Raw genomic sequence first — 15,431 nt, forward strand, 5'->3', positions numbered from 1 at the left:
GGCCTCGCAGGAGGGGAGTGGGGGCCCTCCCTGCTCACGGCCACTCAGCCACTGGGTGTGCTGACCCAGCAATTCTGCGAAGTCAGGGGCATGGTGACTCAGTTTGGGAGAATATCCCACGACGAGGGCCAAGGCCATCCAGGAGAGGAAGGCGGTTCCTGGAGGTTTGCATGACAGTCTGGGCGCCAGGAACTACAAGGTCAGTGGGCAGGAGGCTGCCCACCTGGGGGCAACCAGGAATGACCCCAGGGTTTGGACGAGATAAGCAGCCTGCCCCGGTGCCCGCTCAGGCTGGTCGCCAGGGGTGGGGGTGGAGGGCCTTCCCATTGGCAGGGGCACTTCAGGCTGGTGGGCATGCTCAGAAAACTGATTTATCTACCTGCCTCCCCGCCCCTCCAAAGGATGATCAAATTGTTTGGGCTGAAACAGCCAGATTCTCCAGGATATTGATCAACAAACCCAAGTTCTGCCAGTTTCTTCATCTCCAGCATGGGCCAGCCTGCTGGGGGCCAGACCACGTTAGCCTCCCATCCAGTTCCCTTCCTCATACCCTGGTCCCCAAGAGCCGCCACTAGCGATGGGAAGGGGCCCGGGCAGCAGGTGCAGCACAGGGCCTTGGGGCATTTGCTGGAGATCTCGGCCAGGCTGCGGCAGAATAGTGCAGTGCCTTGGGGAGTGCTAGGGCTGGCAGGGCAGAACCAATCTCAGAGTTTGAATCCCTGCCCTGCTCTGCATCCCTGGGCAAGTGAATGCACCGCTGTGAACCTCAGTTTCCCCACCTGTGAAATGGGATCATTAGAATGAATTGAGATCTCATCTTACAGATAGAGCTTCTTATATAATGCATAACATATAGTTGGTGCTCAATAAATGTCACTCTCCTCCATTGACTAGCCGATGAATCTCATTTTCCAAATCTCACTGGGCCTAGGGAAGAAATTTGGCACTTGTCCTGTGTTCAAGAGGCCACCGTCTGGGAGATGTCATCTGGTTGCCGAATGTTAGAATTGCTGAGACATTTACAGGGAGATGTGAGAGGCTATTTGAAGGTGGCACTTTCCCAGTGGATCAGGCACGTGGTCCTAGGGCCTCCTCTGCCCGTGGTGCCAGGAGACTCGGGATCCTCCAACATGCCTCCCCTGTCTGAGGCCGGGCTGGCTCAACCCACACGGCTTCTTTTTGGCAACTCCTTTTTCTAGAAGGCTCCTCACAGATGCCGCCTTCTGTCCTGACAACCTTCTGGGAGTTCTTCCTGGTCTGTGGGAGCCAGCGGCAGCTGCGTGGGGTGGAAAGGCAGCTGGGCCAGTCCCAGCTGGGCAGCCGTGGACGCGGGGTGTCCCCGAGGTGGCTTTCCTGCTCTGAGCCTCTCCGAGCTCTGAAGTTGAGTCAAAGCCCCCCACAGGGGCATGACGCTTTCATGGTGGTGAGTGTGGAAGTGTTTTAAAAACTGGAAGGTGCTTCTCAGACATGAGGATGATGGTTTTGAGAGGATGATGATTTTTAGCAAATCTTCCCATCTTTTCTGAGTCACAGAAGCTGCAAGCCAGAAAGGACCTTGACCATCAGTGTTTTGCCAGGAGGATGTTACATTGATATTGGGCAGAAAAGAGTGTTCATTATCAAATAAACTTTCCAAACACCAAGGTAAACATCCACCAGGTTTCTTCCCTGCAGGGTTTCTCAGAAACTCTCACGGGAGTGTATCAAGTCCCAGGAGGCAGCTTGATCTACGTAGCACCCAGGCCTATTCAATGACAGTGTCCTCTCTCATTGTCCTGGAGAGTCTCGTGAGTTGGAGGTCTACGGAACCCACTTTGGAAGATGCCAAAATAGTCTAACATGTCCCCCCACCTCACACACACACACACACACACATATCCCAGCTGGAAGAGTCTGGGAAATATGGGGGAATCTGGGGCCCAAAGAAATTAAAAGGATTCAGAGATGCTGTGGCTTTTATTTTAAGACTAAGACTTTAATTGACATTTTACCTGTATTGACCAATTTAATCTTATAACCACCGTCTAAAGTAAGCACTGACGTCATCTCCATTTTCCAAAGGGTAAACTGAGGCACAGAGAGGCTAAGTGCTTGTCCAAGGCTCTCAGCTAGTAAAGGGTAGAGCAGGGCACTGAGCCTGTCTGTACCCCGCAGGGTCTCGGGGTTGTCTCCCCTCAGCAGCTGCCCACTCACCGCTGAGGGTGCACCTCCCACGGTGGCGGCTCCAGGCACTCTCGGAAGAGCCTGTGGCTCCATTTCACAGGGGGACCAGCCTGGGGAGGCCCCATGGGTGCACCCTCCTGCCCGGCTGTCTGCAGCGTCCCACCAGCAGCCTGGCCCCACCAAGAGACCACGTTAGGGTCTCATTTTGTCCTCACCCTGGTTGTCTGCATCCTACAGGTGAGGCTCAGAGATGGGGCATACCTTGCCTACAGTCACACAGCGAGGAGATGGTAGGGCTGGGATTTGAACCCATGTAGTTGGAATCCAGAGCCAGGGGTTCAAGATGCAGGTGCTGTTGATGATGAAGCGGTGGGTTTCTGGGGCCAGCAGGGCTCACAGATATGCTCTCTGGTGCCCTGCTAATCTCCCTGGCCTCCCCTTCCCAGCCTCAGACAGGCCAATAGGCAGTGGCATGAAAACAGGCCAGAGAGATTACTGCCACCAAGGACGTGAGAGTTGCATGGTGGCCTCTCACCCACTGAGAGCTTTATCTCTACCTCCTGGAGCAGGGCCTCAGCCGTTTCCTTCTTCTGGGGTGTGGATTTTTTGGCCTGTGTGTTTTTTCTTCCCCTTTGGCTCACTGGTTCCTAGAGATACAGTAGTTTGTCTGTCTGTCCATCCACAGACACTCATGGGGCATCTGTTGTGGGCCAGGCCCCAGCAGGGCTTGCTTTTCCAGCCACCGTATGGCCCTCTTCTGCCCAGAGTGGGCAAGACTCCAGGGGGCTTCAAGTTGTCTGTGGAGGCAGGGTGTCCCTCTGCCTGTGTGCGTGTGTGTGCAGGGTCTATTGGTTGACAGCAACGCAGGAGCCAGACCTGGTTTCAAATCCTACTTTCAACAACTTAATAATAAAGACACAAATAACCCAATTTTTAAAATGTGGACAGGATCTGAACAGACATTTCTTCAAAGAAGATGTAAAAATGGCCAATCACCAAATGAAAGATGCTTGATATCATTAGCAATCAGAGAAATACAGATCAAAACTACAATGAGATGCCACTTCACACTCACAAGGATGGCGGAACAAAAGAGATAAATAATAACAAGTGTTGGTGAGGATGTAGCAAAATTGTTGCCTCATACACTGCTAGTGGGAATGTGAGATGGTGCAGTTGCTTTGGAAAATAGTCTGACAGTTCCTCAAAAGATTAAACATAGAATTATCATATGACCCAGCAATTCCACTCCTAGATACATACCCAAAAGAATTAAAAACATATGTCCAGGCCGGGCACGGTGGCTCACACCTGTAATCCCAGCACTTTGAGAGGCTGAGGCAGGAGGATCACTTGTGCCCAGGAGTTTGAGGTTGCAGTGAGCTACGATCATGGCACTGCACTCTAGCCCAGGTAATAGTGCAAGACTCTGTCTCAGAAACAAACAAAACAAAACCAAAATAACATGTCCACACAAAAACCTACACCAGTGTTAATAGCAGCATTATTCTTAATAGCCAAAAAGTGAAAACAACCTGAATGTCTTCCAACTGATGAATTGATAGATACAATATGAAATATTATTGGCCATAAAAAGGAATAAAATACTGATACATGCTACATACAATATGAATGAATCTTGAAAACATTATGCTAAGTGCAAGAAGCCAGACGCAAAGACTCCATATTGTATGAATCCATTTATACGAAATGTCCAGAACAGGCAAATCTACAGACAGAATGTGGCTGCCTGGGGCTGGGGGTGGGGGACTCAGGAACGTGGGAGTGACTGCTAATGGGTAAGGAGTTTCTTTGGGGAATGACGAAAATATTCTAAAATTGATTGTGATGACTGTACAAATTCTGTCAACATGCTAAAAAACCACTGAACTGTATGCTTTAAATGGGTGAATTGTATGTGATGTGAATTATTTCTCAATAAAGCTGTTTTTAAAAAATTAGGAAATACAGATAAGTAGGGAAGAAAAAGAAAAGGAATTGGAAGGCCCATAATCCTACCACCTAGGGACAGCTCTTGCTAACATTTTAACGATACTCTCCTAAAATTATACTCTGTTGGCCTATGTGCTGCTTTTTCATTTAATAACATATTTAATAATATAAACATCTTTCCATGTTAATAAACACATATCTACCTAAAAAATTCTACTCCCACTGCTCCCTGGCTGTGGGACCTTGGGGAAGTGACCTCACCTCTTGGAGCCTCAATCTCTCCATTTATAAAGTAGGGTGACCGAGCACCCACCTCCAGGGATGTCATGAGGGCAGGAGGTTGCCCACCTCTGTAGCACATGGCACAGACCCGGCCCTCAGAAAACACTGTGGGATCCGAGTGTCTGTTATTACATTTGTGCCAGTGTGGAGCACTCAGACCAGAGGGCAGCTCATTTCTGTAATGTTTTGTGTGCTTCGAACATGTCATAGTTTAAGTATCCATAGTTTAAAAACAGGGGAGTGGCCAGGGACAGGTCACTCAAGAGCCCTTGAGGTAGTTACGGTGCTCAGTGGACAGATCCACTCTCCCTGAGTGCACCTGCTGTGTGCCTGGCACTGGCTCTTGTTGTTTCCTTTAATCTTCACAATAACTATTATCTACCCCTATTACAGATGAGTAAACTGAGGCTCAGGATGGTGCAGTGACTTGCAGGGTGGAGCTTGGGCTCATTTCCAGGCTTGCCTGGTTGGAAGCCCATGTTCTTGCCACTTCTTGGCCCTCCAAGGAGGGGGCAGCTTTGAAAGGCGTTCTTACTATCCAAATGAGGACTTGTGTATTACTCCCCTGACCGGGGTAGAGGGAGAACCATCAGGGGAAGTCACTGCTCCTATATTTCCAACACCAAGGAGAGTTTCCATGTGTGCCTGCTGTGTGCCGAGCCCTCTGCTGGGCATGGAACGCCATGGATGGTGTCTGCCGTCACAGACCTTGCAGGCTCGCAGAGTGGGAGCCAGGGTGCACTGGGCCTCCACGTCCCGGGTGGGAGTTAGGGGCACAGGCTCTGGAGCCAGACAGTCAGGGCTGGAATCCCCTCTCTGCTGGTGACTCGGGCAGCTACCTCACGGTCTGAACTCCATTTCCTGTCTGTAATAGTTAGGTGTAAGAATTAGATAAGTCAGAGCATCTTGAGTCACACAGTGCAGCTCCTGATGCAGGATAAACACTTGGTATCGCCAGGGTGAGTCGGGCGGATGGATGCAGGGAGCCCAGGAGGAGTGGCCCAGGGCAGAGGCCACTGCCCACTTGCTTTTTGCATCTCCTTACTAGGGAAGTGGAGGGCGGCCAGCCTATGTGGAGGGCTGGAGACTAGTGGTCCATGGCTTCCATATCCCTGTAACAGGAGAGAAAAGGAAGGGGGGAATCTCTGCTAAGAAGTCTGCCCTCATCTCCCCAGCCAGACCTTGTCCCCTGGTCCCCAGGCCTTGACAGCCATCCTGCACTGCTTGAGCACAGCTCCCTCCTGGCCCTGGCTCTCTGTCCTCCTCCCATTGGTCACCATCAGCACCTCCCCCAGGATGCCCACCTAGTGGGACCTCAGCCTCCTTTGGAGTCCTGGACCCTGGTGTGAATCCCAGCGCTACCTCTGACCAGCTCCATGACCTTGGGCCAGTGACTCCACCTATCTGAGCCTCCTTCCTCCTCTACAAACTGAGTTTCCAGCTCCGGGGATAGCAGCCAGCTCCAGAGTTTGATTGTGACTCCCCATGTGCTCACTATGTCCCCTGAGTAAATTACTCAGCCTCCCCAGCCTCAGTCTCCTATCTGCAAAATGGGGATGACAATTATCCATCTGAGATTTGAGAATTAATGGGAAAGTACACATAGAGCGCTCAGAACAGTGTCTGGGACGTAGTAGGTGTTCAGTGTATGCTGGCCACGGTTACTATGATCCTGGCCTTTTACGGCTGCTGCACAGAGCACAGGGTCCTGCCTCAGGGACCCCACCTCAAATGCCAGGTCCTTGGCCTCACATACAACCAGGCATGATGGCTCTTTGAGTCCTTCTCCTGGCCTCTGCCCCTCCTACCACCAGGCTGGGCACTCTGCTGTGTACACACACACACACACACACCATGATACAGTGAGCTCTGATATCTGTGGAACAAATTAAACAAAAGACCAAATGTGTGAGGAGAAGGCCATGAGGCTCCACCTTCTGCAGAAAAATGCAGGGTTCATTCATTTGTTCATTCATTCAGTGAATACCTACTGAGCACTTAGTGTTCCAGGCACTGGAGATACAGCAGTGAACAAAACAGATAAAAACCCCTGCCCTTGCAGAGCTGACGCTCTAGTGAGAGAGACAGACCTTAACAAAAGTGAACAAATGGCACAGAGAATGTTGGTTGGTGATAAATGCCAGGGAAATGCGTAAAGCAGGGAGGAGAGGGAGATCAGGGGCTGCCATTTGAGATGGGATGGTCAGGGAAGGCCTTGAGGAGAAGGTGACATTTGAGCATATTCAAAGGAGGTGAGGTTACTGCTTGTTCATTAGTACCTTCATTCATTCACTTATTCATTCCTCCAGGCAGTTAGCCAGAGTCAGCAAGCACGTCCTTGGGCCTGTCCCGTGGCCTGGCCTTGGCAGGGTGTCGGGGGAGAAACAGCGGCCCAGCCCTGCCTGGGAGGCTCATGGGCTGCTGTCTCCACCTGGCTGCTGAGGCTGTGTCGTTTGCGAGGGGTGTGGAAGGGATGCGTGCCCTCCCCAGGTGAACGAGGACGGCAGAGGCTCCAAGGCCCAAGTACAACAGCACGTGGCAGGGCGGGGGCGTGGGGGGGTGGCGCAGGTCGGTGTGAGGACAAGGCTGTCTCCCAGGGCTCAGTGAGCGCAGCCGCAGGAAGTGATGACAGGGGCCTTGGGTGTCTGCACAGGGGCTGCGTTGACTGTTGGCAGCCAGCCTCCAAGTAGGTGGGCAGCTCCACCATGTTTGCATAGAAAGACCAGTGCTTTGCTGGGCAAGGTCTTACACTGGGGCCAAGGACGGAGAGCCGAGCTGTGCCATGTCCTTGGTCCTCCCTTCGTTCCTCCCAGCAGGCATTAAGCACCTTCCAAATTCCCAGCCCTAGCCAAGTGTTCATACGTTTGCACTAGTTCAGCAAGACAGAGAGAGGGAGAGAAAAAGCAAACAATGGAGAATTTAAGGGAAGGGTGTTCATTGTACTATTTTCTATAGGTTTGGACATTTTCAAAATAAAATGTTGGAGGCAGGAAATAAATAAAAATAAATTGTAGGTCCCATGTGAAGCCCCCAGGGAGGAAAGAGGTAAGGTAGCGTCTTTCCGTCCACAGCTCACGGTGCAGGGAAGGAGCTGGGCATGTAAACCTGTCTTTCAGCGGTGCGGCTGCTCCGTGTGCCTGGTCCTCAGTGAAGGACCCTGAGGCAGGCCTGGGCGGCTGGGGGAATTGTGCCAGGTGGACAGAGGAAGGGAAGGACATTCAGACAAGGAACAGCAGGCGCAAAAGCACACAGCTCAGTGTACATGGTGTTAGGGCAACGGGTTGTTCTGGTGGCTCGCGGAGGGTTTCTGGTGGGTATGGCTCAGGAGTCTGGAGAGGGAAGTTGTGGCCTCATGGAGCTTGCCTCCTACAATCAGCCTCCGAAAATAAAAAAGAGTGACTGGCCCACTATTGCAAAATCAGAGAACACAGGAAATTATTTTTACAAAGGAAATATAACCCCTAGGTTAGCCCATCACCAGAGATAACCACTGTGAGGCATTTGACACATTTCTTCCCAATGTCTTTCCATGTGTGTATGCATATATATATATATATCCTGACTAAGAATAATAAAATAGCTTGCATCTTGCTGGGGTTTTGTTTTGTTTGAGACAGAGTCTTGTTCGAGACAGAGTCTTGTTCTGTCACCCTGGCTAGAGTGCTGTGGCATCATCATAGCTCACAGCAACCCCAAACTCCTGGACTCAAGTGATCCTCCTGCCTTAGCCTCTAGAGTACCTGGGACTACAGGTGCATGCCACCATGCCTGGCTAATTTTTCTGTTTTTTTTTTTTTTTTTTTGTAGATATGAGATCTCTGCCCTGCTCAGGCTGGTCTCGAACTCCCGGTCTCAAGCAATCCTCCTATCTTGGCCTCCCAAAGTGCCAGGATTACAGGCATGAGCCACCATGCCTGGCCTTTTTTTTTAACGTAAGACTACATCAGATGCATTTTCTGTTGCCTTTAAATAGTCTCTGAAAGCCTGACTTCTGGGCTTTCTGGAGGAGTCCAGCCAGTGAGGGTCCTTGGCTAATGTGGCTGTTTCTCAAGGCTGGGCTCTGAGGTTGTCCCCACTTGCCTGCTGCGATAAATAATACTGCTATAAACAGCCTCTGTCCTGTGTAACTCCATGTCCACATTGCTGATTATTTTGGATTTATTTTCTGATAAATTCCTAGACATGAGATTCTTGGAAGTCCAGCTCTGCCCGGAGCTGGCTGGGTAGCCAGGGAGGGGGTGAGTTTTCCCATAGCCGTGTGTCCCCACCTGAGGACAGCCTGGGCCCAGCTGTAAGGAACAACTTGTACTTCCTGAATGTCTCTTTCTGCTCCCACCTCTTTGTCCATGGTGTTACTGTTACCCCCAATGTCCCCCCACCCAGCCCCGTTTTGCTAATTCTTCCTCATCTTTCCAGACTCCAGCACCACCTTCTCTAGGAAGCTTTTCCAGGGCCCACAGGCTAGGAGCCTCGCTCACCCCCAAATGCAGCCCCTCTGCCACCCATGCCTGTGCCAGCTCCGTCAGAACTGCTGTCTCTCTGGGCGACAAATGCTGTTTCTTTGTCGTTTTCTCTGTCCCCTGAGGACAAGGCTCAGGCTGGGTTCATCCCTGAATTTCCAGCACCAGGGGTAGAGCTGGCTCATTTCGGTTTCAGTAAATGTTTGTTGAGCAAACGAGTGAAGAGTTGGACAAATGAATGAACAAATGAACCAGAGTCTGTGGGGGGAAAGCTGAAGCTCGGACATGGGCTCTGGGACAAGCATCCTGTACAGGGGGTCAGGGTGGAGTGGTGCAGAGCAGGCCAGGAGCAGGGAGGCTGGGGAGGCTGGGGAGGCTGGGGCCCAGGGGTGCAGTGCAGAGAGGGACGGGCTGGCAGGGGACTGACCTGAGGAGTCAGAGGCAGGAGACGCCCATGGGTAACATGGACAAGCACATGCTAGAAAAGGGAAAAGCGTCATGGGCTCCAACCCTGTGTAGGTTTAAGTTGTGACCCTGCTGCTTGTGTGTGTTTAAGTTGTGACCCTGCTGTGGTGTGACCCTGAGCCAGTAACTTAGCTTCTCTGTGCCTCAGTTTTCCCGCCTATAAAATGAGGATAATAATACCTTATTCATTCATTCATTCATTCATTCATTCACTTTTTTCACTCAGCACAGATGTGCTGAATGTCTGCTATGGGCCCAGGGTGGGAGGCTGAGAGGGGGTGACCGCATGGTCACAGAGCCAGCAAACCTTGCAGCTGAGGTCAGATGCGGGCTTGCCTGTCACAGGTTCTATTCGTGATGCCCCGTCATCTACCTCCCAGGGCTGTTGTGAGGACTAAATAAGGTGCAGGCGCAGAGGAGACACCTGTTACACTGTCGTTGTCCTTGTACGGTATCATCCTCAGTGGACTTTAGTTGTAATCCCAGGCCTACCCTGACCAAGCACAAGGTCTTGGAGAATGTCCTTACCCCTCCAAGCCTCAGTTTCCTATAAGGTGACCAATCATCATGGCTTTCCCAGGACTAAGGGTTTTCCCAGGACAGCCCTGGGCAAAGCGGATGGTTGGTCACCCTAGCCTCCTCATCTGTAACACGGGACCGCCTGCTTCCCAGGGCTGTTGTGCAGGGCAGATGTAAGCAGGCACAAAAGGCAGAAAACCATGGAACCAGAATTCTAGATCTGGTTACATGAATACTAAAGACTTCTGTGTGCCACAGAAGTCCAGGCATGGGAAAGAACGAGCCAGCCCCCATGTGCTGCTATGGAGGAAGCTCTGAGATATATATTTTTAGTGAAAAAGGCCAAGTACAGCACACTGTGCATGGTGTGCCTCCATTAGTGTGAGAGGAGGGCGTAGGAATACACACACATGCTCGAGCGCACACATGAATTCCCCAGGGAGGGAACTGGGTGGCTGGGGAGAAAAGGTGGGGAAAAAATTTGCTTTTCACTATAATCCTTTTGCATCGTTTGAATTATTTTAACCCTTTGTTTTCAGTATCTGGCCTAAAAACCTCCCAAACTTCTGTGTGTCAAAAAGATTACTCTGAATAGAATTAAAAGGCCAAAGTTACAGAATAGGAAAAGCACCCAGTTCAGGGCCCAGCACCCAGGAAGAGCTCCGTGAATGGCCTTCTTCCCTCTCCCACGTGTGACCTTGCTGGCTGCTGGGAGTTTAGGGGGCGCAGATGGGCTGCTGCCTCCTCCAGAGCAGTGTTTGTGAGGCTCCAATGCAAGCGCTGGCTGGGAAGACAGCTGCAGGCTGTACCTCCCGCCTGAAGGCCTGGGGGCCCCAGAGGTCACTCACTTCTCTGCCTGCATGTCCAATGTCTCCCTCTGGCCAGTTCCGAGGACCTGCCCTGTCTCGAGGGGCAGACATGGGCCCACCTCACAGGAGAAATGTCCAGGTTTCACATACCTCCAGACTACAGGAACTGCCTATGCTGCTGCTGCTGCCAAGACAAGGTCCCTCTGGCTCTGGCCTTGGCAGGAGGGAGCCACAGCTGATGTAGGAAGAGGTTCCAGATGTAGCCTGAGACTACCAAGCTCACCTGACCCTCACAGACCCTGCTTTCCATGAGCTCCCAGCCCCAGCCCTGCCCCAAGCTCCCAGCCATGCAGCCAGGTGCTTTTCTTTTTTAATTTTTAACATCACACATATATTTCAGGAAAATATTCTCATTGTAAAATTTCAGACATTAATAAAATGTAGTGAATAAAAATCCCAGTAATTCCCCCGCACCTCCTGAGCCACATTCCCTTCAAACCACTGTTGTCACTGGGTGTTTATCCTTCTGAATGTTTTATTGTCATGTGCATATTCCTAACCCTATACCCACACCTACACTTGTACCTACACCTACTCCTATACCTACACCTACACCTGCACCTATACCTACTCCTATACCTACACCTATACCTGCACCTACACCTACACCTGTACCTATGCCTACACCTATACCTGCACCTACACCTACACTTACACCTACACCTGCACCTACACTTATACCTCCACCTGCACCTATACCTGCACCTATATCTGCACCTGCACCTATACCTACACCTGTACCTACACCTGTACCTACACCTATACCTATGCCTACACCTATACCTACACCTACACTTATACCTGTACCTATACCTACACCTATACCTGCACCTATACCTACTTGTATCCCTACACCTGCACCTGCACCTATACCTACACCTGTACCTACTTGTATCCCTACACCTAAACCTGCACCTATACCTATACCTGCACTTATACCTACACCTATACCTACACCTGTACCTATGCCTACACCTATACCTATACCTACACTTACACCTGTACCTATGCCTACACCTATACCTGCACCTATACCTGTACCTATACTACTCCTATATCTACATCTCTACCTATACTTGTACCTATACCTACACCTACACTTGCACCTACACCTACACCTGCACCTGCACCTATGCCTACACCTAGACCTGCACCTACCTACTTCTATACCTACACCTGTACCTGCACATATACCTACTTCTATACCTACTCCAATATCTACACCTATACCTACACCTGCATCTATACCTATATCTATACCTACTCCTACACCTACACCTATGCTTACACCATCTATATCTACCTCTGTGTCTATGTATTTAGAGATATGTGTAGTGTTTAGATGTGCTTCTCACATAAATGGTAAATTCTGTCTGTTTTGTTATGTAAGAAGCCTTGTTTCTCACTGAACAACATGTCATGGACATTTTTTGAGTCAGTATGTATAGAACCACCTCCTTTTTAGTAGCTGTGCTGTATTCCATAATGTGAGCTGGTCTGTCATTAATTTTCCCAGTCTCCTACTGTTGGACATTTAAATTGTTTCCATTGTTTTATTTCCACAAATAGCCCTTGGCAGGTCTCATTGTGCACTCGAGCAATTTCTCCAGGATAGATACCCAGCTCATCCTTTGGCACTTCTGAAGGGGATGGGTACCAAATTTGTGATAGGTATTGACAAATTGCCCTCCAGGAACTCAGAACTAAGCAAACTACTCTCTGACTTCCAATCACTCTGTTGGGTTGGTTTTTAAACCTGGGCTAAGGAGAACTTTCCAACCATCATGGCTTGCCTGTTGGTGAATGAGAGATGTGCTCCTGCCTGGGGTGATTTCAGGGAGAAAGGGAGGAACTCCCTGAGTCCCCACACTTCTCTCCCACTAAATGCCTCCTGATCTGAAATTCCTCCAGGAAGGGTGAGGTTGTTTGGTGAAGGCCCCGTCCCCTTTGTGAGTCCTTCTACCAAGTGCCTATGTGCCAGGCTTCCTGCTGCACAGGCAGCAAGGGGCCAAGAGGGGTGAGCTGGCAGGGTGGGGAGCACAGGGAAGATAGAAATAATGGCCCACGATTTACAAAGCACCTCCCATGCCTGTGATGCACACAGCCTGTTGTTGGCACTGTAATTACCCCCTCTAGACAAATGAGGAAGTGCAGGCTCACAGGGAGGGGAGCCAGGATTCGAACTCAGGCCTGTTCAGCCTGAGCCCTAGGCCCTGCAATCACAAGGGGCCAAGGTGTGTACTGGAAGGGAGAGTTGACTATGCAGAAAGGCTGGAGAAGTAGGCAGCACAGGGGGGCATGTCTGGAGAGGGGGCGAGATTTGGGGAGCAGGGGGGAGGGTTTTCCAGGTGGGAAGAACAGCCTGAACAAAAGCCCAGGTGTTAGTGAGCCTGGTGTGTTGGTGGTAGAAAAGCCTGTTCTCGGTTATTGTGCAATGTGCAAAGCTGCAGGCCAGGGGACCAGGCCTGCACTGTGGGCTGTTAATGCCAGGCTGGGGGTGGGCTTACAAAGGGTCACCATCCTCATTACCATCTATGGTCAAGATCATGACATCTCCAGCATGCATACAGCTGCCTGCCCTGGCCTTCCACACCTGGGAGCTCACACTTCCAACAACTCCAGGAGATGGCACCATGATGTCTATCTGATAGATGAGGAAACCGACTAGACTGGGACCCCATGGGGGCAGGATGCAGGCTGCTGACTCACCCAGCACTGTGTCTGCCCTACAGGAGGAATGGATAGATGCATGGAAGGAAGAAGGAGGGGAGGCAGAGAGGGAGGGAGGAAGGATGACAGATGGAAGGAAGGAAGAATGAATGGATGGAGGAATGGATGGATGGGTGAGGGATGAATGGATGGATGGATGGAAGCAGGATGGATGGATGGACAAATGATCAATGACAGTGAAGCATGAGGCCCCCTGACCGTGGGGCAGGTAGATGCCAGAGTTGTTTCAAGGCATTTGACCCGAGGCCCTGCTGAAGAAAAGCAAGAGTCAAAGAGTGCCCCCAGTGTGTTCCCAGACTGGCGGGGCTGCTAGGGGTGGAGGTGGGAGCAGGATGTGGCAACTGTGTTTCAGAAAGGGTGGACAAGGCACTGATGCACCTTAGAAGACAGCCCAGGCTGGAGGGCACAGAAGGGATTGTGGCCCCGGCTTGGGGGAGGGAAGGGAGGACATGCTGAGGGAGGAGGTCGAGGGGTTACTGTGGGCTGGTAGCTAGGCTCCAGGCTAGAGGCAGGCAGTGGGAAGGGGACCAGAGGTCAGTGCTGTGGGGCAGCTCTCACCTCTGCCATTTATCAGCTCTGTGACCTTGCACAGGTGACCTCTTGTCTCTGAGCCTCTATTTCTTAGTCTCTAAAATGCAGAGAATGATAAAGGCTCCCTCACAGTCATTCTGGGGATGAAGTAAAAAAAACCAGGACAGAGCCCTGGTTCAGAGGGACAAGAACAATAGTAAAGATCGTGGAGAGGTGTCTTCAAGCCTCACCACATGCCAGGCACTCTTTCAAGGGCCTCCCCTTCATCTCCTCATTTACAGCACCTGCCACGCACCCGTCGTTGTCACCTGCACTAACGAGAGTCTTACAATTGGCTGGTGCTGCCTGTGGTATGTTCCTCCTCACTGCTGCTGATCCAAGTCACTGTAACCTGGTGACCTGCAAGTCCCAGGGCTGACGTTCGCTGCAGGGCTGGCCCGGAACTCTCTCCCCTGAGTTTGCAGCCCGAGTTCTTTCCCCACGTTCCTGGAGAAAACCCTGTGCTGCACGGACAGCTGAACCCAGCAGCTCTGGGGCTCAATGGCACTCACCTCCCCCAGTCTTGATGCTTCAAGATCTGGGAAACAGCCGGCAATTTGGGTCTGGGCCTGGGCCTGGCCAGAGCCTCAGTTTCCCTATCTGTGAGATAGAAGTGGTTGCAGTCAGACTGGATGATTCTGAAGGGCATTTCTGTTTATCTGGGACGCCTGTCCCTGCCCCTCTGGCTTATATTCCCAGAAAATGTGCTATTAAAGGGAGTGAGGCCTGTTAGCCTCTTCCCAGAAGGACAAGGGACCCTGGGACCAGGGGATTGGCCAGAAGTTCAAGTTTCACTGACACTGTCTAACTGCAGCCTGAGTGAGGTGTGTGGGGTTCCTGCTGCTTAGGGAATGATTTGTCATGGCCCCACCCGCCTCCTTGCCTGGGCCAATCACCTCACTTCCCTGAGCCTCCGTTTTCTCACCTCTGAAATGGCTCCGCCTCCTTGCCTGGCCTGGAGCCAGGGCTGCTTGAAGCTAGCCTAAGATGCAGTATGGAAAGAGCTTTGCAGGTGGAAACCCCTAGCCCACTGGGAAGATTTATTGCTGTGACTGTAAGTGTGAGTCCAAAGGCCATCAGAGCCAAGCCGGCCCCTGCCCAGAAGGCTGTGCTGGGGACCAGGCTGCTCTTCCTCCAGCCACGCTAGCTGAGCAGACAGCCATCTCCCCGAGGCCCTGATGTCTGGCAGCGCTCAGGGGCTGGGCTGTCTTTCAACAAACATTTCCCCTTTTATTTTAGCATGTCTGCCCCCCATGCAGAGGTCTGGGATGGGCAGAGGCAGCCTGAACTCCTCCCTCACTCTTACCCTCCTACCGAGTCTCCTTCTTCATTTTCCTCTCACCTGCTGCCCCGGATTGGGGGTGGAGGCCCCCTGCCTCACCCAGGCCCTTGCCCCACTGACTTCCCCCTCCCTCCTGCT

The sequence above is a fragment of the Lemur catta genome, chromosome 17, assembly GCF_020740605.2.
Source record: "Lemur catta isolate mLemCat1 chromosome 17, mLemCat1.pri, whole genome shotgun sequence".
Taxonomy (NCBI): Eukaryota; Metazoa; Chordata; class Mammalia; order Primates; family Lemuridae; genus Lemur; species Lemur catta.